Source organism: Manis pentadactyla, chromosome 19, assembly GCF_030020395.1.
Source record: "Manis pentadactyla isolate mManPen7 chromosome 19, mManPen7.hap1, whole genome shotgun sequence".
Taxonomy (NCBI): Eukaryota; Metazoa; Chordata; class Mammalia; order Pholidota; family Manidae; genus Manis; species Manis pentadactyla.
This window is the reverse complement of record NC_080037.1, coordinates 8,009,265-8,018,517: the sequence shown is the minus strand read 5'-3', so window position 1 is coordinate 8,018,517 and position 9,253 is coordinate 8,009,265. Positions and strand designations below refer to the sequence as shown.

Genomic DNA, 9,253 nt, shown 5'->3' with positions numbered 1-9,253 from the left:
GTCCCCACTTAAGATCATTACATCTTCTTGATGCATTGCCCCTTTATCTTATATCTGGTAATGAATCTATTATATCTTATATTAATAATATAGCTGATGTATAGTGTTCTTATGCTTAGTGTTTGCACAGTATATAATTTTCCATTCTTTTTCTTTTGAAATAGCTATATGTTTCCTGTGTGAAGCCTAAGTCTTGCTTTTTATCTGACAAACTGTCATTTTAATTAGAGGGGTCACAGTCATCATATTTAATGCAATTATCAATAAAATTGGGCTTAATCTACCGTTTTACTGTTTGTTCTATTTGACCATCTCCTCTTTGTCCCCTCTGCCATTTTTTTTCTCTTATTCTGACCTATTTGGATTAATCAAGTATGTTTTATGATTCCATCTTATCTCCAATATTGGCTTATTAACTATGCTTGTTTTACTATTAAGTGGTTGTTTAGGAGTTCATACTATGCATCCATGTCAGAGAACACCCTCATGAAGCATCACACCACCTCACACAGGAGGTAAGAAGATTACAACAGCATCATTCCAGTTCCCTCTCCTGTCCGTTTTCTTTTACTTCATTTCTACATATGTTTTAAACTCCACTGTATGTCCTTTAAAGAAATTTGAAAATAAAAAGTGTATTATATTTACCCGCACATTTACTGTTTCTGACTTCATTCCTGTGTGTATATCCACATTTCCATTTAGTATCATTTTCCTGCTGTTTGAAGAATTTTCAACATTTCTTGTGGTGCATGTTTGTTGGTAATAAACCTCTTAACTTTGGTTTGTCTGAAAAATAATTTAGCATATTTTTTAGCCATACTTTTCCTGTAACATAAAATTTTTAAGTTTACCGACTGCCCGTTAGCACTTTAAAGATGTTCTGTTATCTTCTGACTTGTATTGTGTTTAAGAAGTCTGAATTTTTTCTGTATTTCTACGTACATTTTTTTTCCTCTACAAGTTTTTATGAAATTTTCCTCCTCATCACTAGTTTCTCCAATGTGATCTGAATGTGCCTTGGTGATGTGCTGTGCATGTGTGTGTTTCTCTTATTTCATTCTTGTTATGTGGGTTTATATCTTTTAACTTTTAAAATGGTATTGCTATTATTTATCCAAATATTTTTACCATTTTCCTTGTTCTCTATTCTTCTCTTCTGGGGCTCTAGTTGATTTTATATTAGGCTGTTTGACTTTTTTCCACAGGTAACTGAAACTGTTTTCAATCTTTTGTTTATATCTTTCCTTTTTGGGTAACTTCTATTGCTTTCTCTTCAAGTTCAATCGCCTTTTCTTTTATAGTTCTTGGTCTGTTATTAATCTTTTCCAGTGAAATTGCAGTTAATGTATTTCTTTTATATCTAGAAGGTATATTTGACTCTTTTATATCTCCCATTCCCCTCGTTATGTTCATGTTTTCTTTTAATCCTTGAACATATTTGTAATATTTGTAATTAGTTTACATCCTTATCTAATTCCATCATCTCCATTTCTGTGTCTCTTCCTTTTCAATGATTTTTCTTCTAACTGTAAGTGACATTTTTCTGCTTCTTCACTTACGTAGTAGTTTTGGAGAATGCTGGAGATTTTGAATTCTATGTGGAGAGTGCTGCACTGTTTTTCCTTATATACATTTAAAGAGCACTGAATTTGGTTCTGTTATGTAAATAGGTTATTTGTGAATCCTGTTATGCTCAACCCTATTGACTCTCTATGTTGGACAGGGCATATGTCCTTATTCTTCACCTTAAGTTATAGTAACCCTATTTCTAAGGTATTGGTCTCAGGGGTATCTCAGTTGAGGGCCCAGGGTGTTCAGTTTAACTTCTCTACCCTAGCTGGTCAGACACCACTGTCTCACAGCCAAGTGTAAACTTCAAAATCTCTGTTTAGCTCACATTTTCCTGTAATTGTTCTATGCTAGCCTTATAGTACCTGGCCCAGCACATGCACTGCTTACTATTTCACTAAAGACTGAAAGATATTTTTGTACATCTCTGGAGCTCTTATTTTGCGCATCATCCTCTTCTCCCAAACTCTGCCCCACAATTGCCAGCTACATTACCAGCTCTAAATTTCAATTTTTGTCTCCTGAGCTCAGTAAGACTCTGTCTTCTCCTGGCCTCCATTGCCTATGCCTTATTTGGCAAAGTACCTTTAGGCAAAACACCAGAACAATCCTGGAACTTACATTCTGTGTTTTTCTTCTCCAAGCATCACAGTCTTTCACTGGCTATTGTTCAAAATCTGAAAACTGATACATACATTTTTCCCATTTTATAATTTTTTTATGGTGAAAGGACTAATCAAGTAGGAGTTATAGCCTCCTGATTGGAACAGTACATAATTGATTCTACACCTTTCTTTGTATGCCATTTATCAGTTGATTGCCCTTCAATTTCAAATTTCCCTTGTTTGCTCTGAAGAGAATGAGCTGGGTGCCTGACAGCTGACACGTGAGGCTTTGTCGGGGCACTGAAGACATATTGCAGGAGGAAGGACGTCTCTTCCTAGTTCCAATGTACTCCACTCGGCAGGTTTCTTCACTGTGGATTATCTTCCCCAGCACCAAGTTTCTGCAACATGGGCAGCCTCTCCAGCCTCCAGCTCTTGCTGTGCATGACAATTCAATAGCACCCAGAAGTAAGCAGCTTCCCTCAGCATCCTTCTTTGCATAGGGAAGTGCTTCCAGAACAGCTTTCCCCAGCACACTAGAAGGCAATTTCCCAAGTGCAGATTTCCAGCAAATTCTCCCAGCACAGCACACTGCAATGTCTCTGTGATAATAGTGGGTCAATAGCTGTGTTTTCTCCAATAAAGTCTAGATTTTAGCCCTCATACAGGAAGGGGCGCCTCTTTCTTGGGTGCTTGTCAGGTTAATATTTATCTTTATTAAATTTTCCTGAATGCACACATGAGGTTTCTGAACCAGAGCACATTTAGTATGCTCACTGCACAATCAACAGTCAGAATAACACTGGAGCATTAGTCTCTCCACATTTGCAACCCTGAAGAATGAGGTGGTAAGAGCCATTTGGAAAATATACCCTATACAAGTGACATGATCCCTCTGTATGCAAGAGATAGAGAAATATGAATGTCCCCAATTTATAAAGAGGAAAGACTTTTTTTCTTCCTCTTCTAAGAGTCTCCTTGGAGACAGGATGCTAAGGATCCTTACTCTAGTCCTTTGTTATATAAATAAATCTCTGGGGTGGGGGATAAACAGTGCCTATGGCTTTTACAATGTAAAACATTCTAGGCTCCACCCCTTTTGAAATGTAAACAGGCAAGGAAACAATGCTCTGAAGTATGTGTCTAACCAAAAATGTGACCACTTGCTCTTAGAGAGATAAGAAAAGCTTTACTGTATGAAACCGATTGCCCCACCATTAGAGAAACAAATGGTTACAGAGCCAATCCTCATTGAATGTGAAAAGTAAAATGTTTCTAAGGGAAATGAAAGCAAGCATGTCCTCACAAAAGGTTTTTACACAAACATTAAACCCAGAGAAAATTTGTTTTCCACACTACCATATCTTAAACCAAAGGATAGTGGCTGTTCCTTATATGAACTATTGCTGTATTTTTTAGAATTATCTTTAGTAATTGCTATCCAATATCTCTTTGCTCCAATTCCTTGTTGTAGTTAATAATTCTTTATATTAATTCCCTATTCAAATTAATGTGTGGCATTTGTCTCCTAATTGGACCTTGACTGATTAAGAATTACTTACCCTTTCATTCATGTCTTACTAAGACATCTAAAGTAATCGCTATCTCCTCTTCAACAGATCCAATTTGTACAATTTCATCAATATAGTTGGTAAGTATGATATTTTATGAAATGTCATAACAATCAAGATCTCTGTGGTCTATATGGTAACAGCAGCAGAATTAGTCTCTCCATAGTATCCCTAAAGGAAGACTACGAAAACATACTGTTGGCCCTGCCAAGTAAAAGCAGCTGCTACTGGTTGTCCTTAAAATTTGTACAGAGAAAGAGACTTAGTCACTCAGTGGCTACGTATCAAGTGACAGGACACTATGCTGATTTGCTCCCACAGCAATACTACATCTAGGACCACAAGTGAAATTGGTGTCACAAGCTAATCAAGTTTGTAGTAGTACATAGCCATTCTTTAACGTACACCTGACTTCACAGGCCAACTGGAGGATTAAATAGCTACTCAAGGAGAAGGCTCCGATCTTACTTAGCTCTGTACTTTTTGTGCTTAACCCAGTGCCTAATGCTAGAGCAGGCATGCATGCCATAGTTGTTGACATAAAAAATTAAATTAAAAAATCAGAAATCATGCAGCACTAACACAAAATTCATAAAATACTGGAACATGTGGGTTATTTAATTCAGAAGCAAAGACTCTAATATAAGCTCAGTTCCAGCTGAAGATAGCAATGAGTCACAAGATATATTTAAATTTTTAATTTAAACATAAATTGAACATTTAATTAGTAAATATCATGATCTTCACTATACTTTGTTTACAAAGGCAGGGAAAGAAATGGGATATTTCAGAAAGAGTCTATCAATATTGATTAAAAAGAAGCTTTAGCCTCTAAAACATAAATTTCACTCATTTGTCATATCTTATTCCCTAGTAAGGTGTGTGTGTGTGTGTGTGTGTGTGTGTGTGTACATATGAACAGAGTTATTGAAAGAGCATGGAATTTAGGATTAATAAATTCATAACTGAGGCTGACTTCTGTTTTAGTCCTTCTATCTTTAATGGTGTATATGACCTTGGGAAAATCACTTAATCTACCCTCTATGTATTTATCTGAAAAATGGGGCAGTAATATTTACCACACAGGAGTGCTGAGAACCAAATGTGGTCATGAATGTGAAAGACCCTTATGAACTGTAAAGAGCTACATAAATATCAGCTACATAATGTTTTCATTGTTAAATGAAATAATGCAAGTAAGACATTATTACCACCTACCATGGCACTCATCACACCTAACACTCCCAAATGTTCACTCTGTCCCCATACACATATACATTCACACTCACACATGTGTACACACTTAGGGAACAAAACTGATTTGGGCTCTTGCACCCTTCAAATATGCCTTTTTAAAAGTTAAGCTCTGTGTGCCACATACTACATGTCTTTTGGCTTCACTTTCTCCCTCTTGCCCACTTTCATCCTTTCCCAGGAACATATATACTCATTAAGAAAACGTTGTGGCGCTTGTGCAAGGGACTCGGTGCTGAGGTGGGAGAGCTGCTGGCAGGGACCCGAATGGGCGCGTGAAGGACCCAAGGACGAGGGCCTACTCTCCTCCTCAGCCTGGAATGAGAAACAGAAGCCCCCAACATTGTCTAAAGCTACAAGGAAAATGGTGGAAAATTTACCATCACCATTGCCAGAAAGAGCGATTTATGGTTTCATTTTTTTCTTCACACTATTATCTCATGTGGGCTTTTATTCCTGAACCTTGGCCAAACTCCTTAGACTTAACCTATTGGCCTCAAAAATGCTGGGCAGTTGTATTGCCTGTCTACCTCCTCATTACTATAGTATTTGGTTATGTGCTCTTATTTGGAGTAAACATGAGTACCTCTCCACTCAACTCCATTCATACAATCACAAATAACTCACTAAAAACCAACTGCAGAAGAAATACCAAGAGGCGGCCATGCCAGTATTAAGAGATACCCCATTAGTGAGATAAACCAAATGTTTTTTCTTGCAACCAGAGAATTTTACACCAAAAACTGAATTGTATCTAGACTAACACATCAAACATTTGCTATGTTTTTGACAGTAATTTTAACCATAATTATTTGAACTCTCTCTTGTTAATACCAGATATTGAAATGTAAAAAAGTGTGAGCTGAATACCTTTTAGATTAAGTTCCATTAATATCACAATATCCTCAAATATTAGCTATTAATGGACAGAGTAAAATAATGCATTACCATTAAAAAAAAGAAAATGTTTTATTCTTATTGCTGGCAGGGATGCAACTATTTTCTCCTTTAATCCATCATGTGTTGCAAGTAGGGAATATGGAAGCATATCAGGTGAAGTCAATTTTTTCTCTACAGAAGCTACAAAGTCAACACCATGAAAATAATAATTCAGAAGTGTTGAGATCTATCATAGGTTGTTTCATAATATTTTCTAAAAGTTTTTCATTTTATTTTCTAAGTCTTCAAATATCTTAACTATGTCAAGCTATCAAGCAGTTATTTTTAAGTTTGCTGTTTTCCTGGTTATAGTGAAAATGTACTAATCATGTCAATCCAAATTCCTTCAAAAGAAGGATTTTTTCTAGCCATGTTTTTAGTGACTAACATAAATATCTATACGTCAATGGAGTTTATGGAGCAATTGAGAACTCTAGGCAATCCTGCAATGAGGAAAAATCACATCAAGCATGCTCCCAAGGTAGTCACCTCTACTCTTGCTATTTTTCCTATTAGTTTATTTTAGGTGAGGGAAGTCTACCAGGCAGACTGAGGGAATATGATGGGCTATACGTTGTATCCATCCAACTCCCACCCTCCTCCCCCCAAAAAACCCTGGAAATCCTTGAACAAGATCTTATACTTAATAGGGGTTCCCACATTCAACAGTCCAAAGTATATTGAGCACCTTCTATTTGCCAGGCTAATATCTGCCATGGCAATGTGCATACGGAGGTGAATATAATACCTACCCCCTCAATGCTTCTAGTTTATTCAGGCTTGTGTGTCTCTGCTCAGGCTCTTCCCTTTCCCATCAGCCCTTCCTTGTCCCTCCCAGACTTCAACTGACCCAATGCCACAAAAAGTTAAATATCATCCCTCTAAATTCTTTTCTGACCTTCTAAATGGATTTGGCCAGCACTCTTTTTTTGTACAACTTTAACCCCAAACAACAATCCTATATTCATGTGCCTATAACAGGTTTTTGTACTTTTTCCTATGTTGCCTGTCTTCTCCATTGGACTGTGAAAAGCTTGCAACAGCATCCTTGCAGTACTCATTATTATACCCCAGAGCTAGTTAACTGCTTAGCACAAAGTGCTTGAGAAATATACATAGATTGAATAAATGATATTATGGGTATTTTTATGATGAACAGAAGAGCTGAGCAAAAAAAAAAAAGTATTAAGGAATAGAGGTATTTGCAATGAGCAAGAGGAGAAATATGAAGGGCACAAACATAGTGACATTTGGAAGAATGACGATGATGTAATAACAATGAAGGTGATAAGCTAGCCCCACATCAGTCAGCAATCTAAGGTTACCAACAGATTATAGGAAACAGCAGTAACGTGATTCACCGCCTGATTCATCCTACCCGGAGGGTCTGCGACCACACAGGCCTACCCACCTCCTGCTGTACAGTCTGCTGCATTTCCCTTGCAGGAGCTCCTTCCCCCAGTGAGTCTAAAGTTACGTGACGTGTGTAACGCTACTAACACTAGTGGAGTATTTGCTCACCCATGAGGTGGGAAGGGGAAGGGCAGGAATGATGTTTAAACACCTATGGAATGGGGGAGGAATGGGAGAAGACCACATGTGCCTTCTAACAGCCACCCACCACCCATTACCCTCCAGCTCCCAGCAGAGAACCACTCACATCTTCCATTTCCCCAAGTTAATGAAAAAATAGTGCCCACGTAGGCAAAAACAGACAGGGTCAAAGAGTGCTTCTCTTAAGAGTTTAAGGAAATTATGGAAGCAAATGTTTTACAAAGGGGGGAAACTGGATCTCATCTCAATTTCTTCTAGGATTTAAGGAAAGAAATATTTATCCCAGAAAAAATTCTTTGAAAATATGATGGAAAATGCACATTAACATTTGTACTCACAATATAATGTGCAATTTCAAAAGGCTCAAAAGCCCTTTGAAGCTCATCCAAGCATTCTTTAGGGAGTTATGAACCTCAGGGTAAGACACTTCTCCTAGAGGGATATCAGCTGGAAATCAGAGAGACACTAACATCAGCTATTATGTCACCCAGCTGTGACAGTCTGCCACCAGGGATGACACTGTACAGAGAACCCTGGGCCTTCAGCTACTGACCTCCTCACGTGGGGATCTGAAGTACAGGGAGAAAATTACAGGTCACCTAGAAGATGCCTCAGTATTATTTCTGTGGTTCAGAACAGAAAAACTGGGAAGACATAGGAACTGATTTAGGGATGAAATAACAATGGGCGCCAGGAGCTCTTGAAAACAAATGTTTCCGTATTCACGCCTCTTAGTATCTTCCAGCTCTGTCTCAGAGTAGAGTTAAACTCTGGCGGGAAGGTCCATAAAACAAACTATTCCAACCACCTTCCTCATTGAGGATATAATATAATATGGCATGGTTATGCTTATTTTGATATAAAATTTGGGAAAAGTATGAAGTTTTCAATATTCACTAAGAGAGGGGAATTTAATGACTTCCGTCTTGGACTCTGGAATCAGTACAGCCAATACCCAAGACAACTACTTCGGTGCCACTGCAGCTCTACATAAGAGAGCTCAATTTAAAATTCTGAAAAGAATTAAATTCCGAAAAGTTAAAATTCTGAAAAGGCGTCCATAGGTTAAAAAGAAAAGAGTCTTTATGAAAAGTACATCTGGATAAAAGTGCAGTTAAAGAGAAAAGCCACCAACATGTTATCTCCCGCTATATTAGCCTCCAGGGAACAAGACATTTTTGCCTTCATTGCAGAGGGAATACACATAGAAATTAATTCTATTTAAGGAGTTAACATGGCTGGATAATGAAAGAAGTGAGGCTTTTTTGCTAAAGTTGTTCATTTTTCAATCAGCAGGAATTAAGGAAACCCTTCTAAAATGACTAGTGTAGGGCAAGTGATTTAACTGTTAGAAGAGAAATCATCCTCGGGCTATCTCTGCTGCTTATTTTCCTAAGATCCCTTCCACGTCTCAACCGCCACTTCTCCACATCCCCTTACCACAATAAGTCAAGGATTTGACTGTCTGAGAGGAGCCAGATAATGCGGGGGTCAGAAGAGATTCAAAACAGAAATCCTAGGGAACAGAAACAAGTAATCTTAGTCCAGCTTGGAATGATTCCTGTATCCAGTAATGAAATTCACCAGAGCATAAACTTGCTTCCTGCCTTGTCCCCAGAGCACAGGAAAGAAAAGCATTTCTACTTTTTGACATATTCTCAACAAGCACTATTTGATGAACTTCTGTACTGTGGCATATTTGTGAGTAGACACACATTACTCTGGGCTAAAGGTCTCCTGATAACATGATTCAATCTG

General features: G+C 37.8%; 1 pseudogene; it reads left to right on the top strand.

The window, feature by feature from the left end:
- Positions 1–5,366: 5,366 nt before the first annotated feature.
- Positions 5,367–5,749, top strand: LOC118930766 (phosphatidylinositol N-acetylglucosaminyltransferase subunit P-like; annotated as a pseudogene).
- The last annotated feature ends 3,504 nt before the right edge of the window (positions 5,750–9,253 follow it).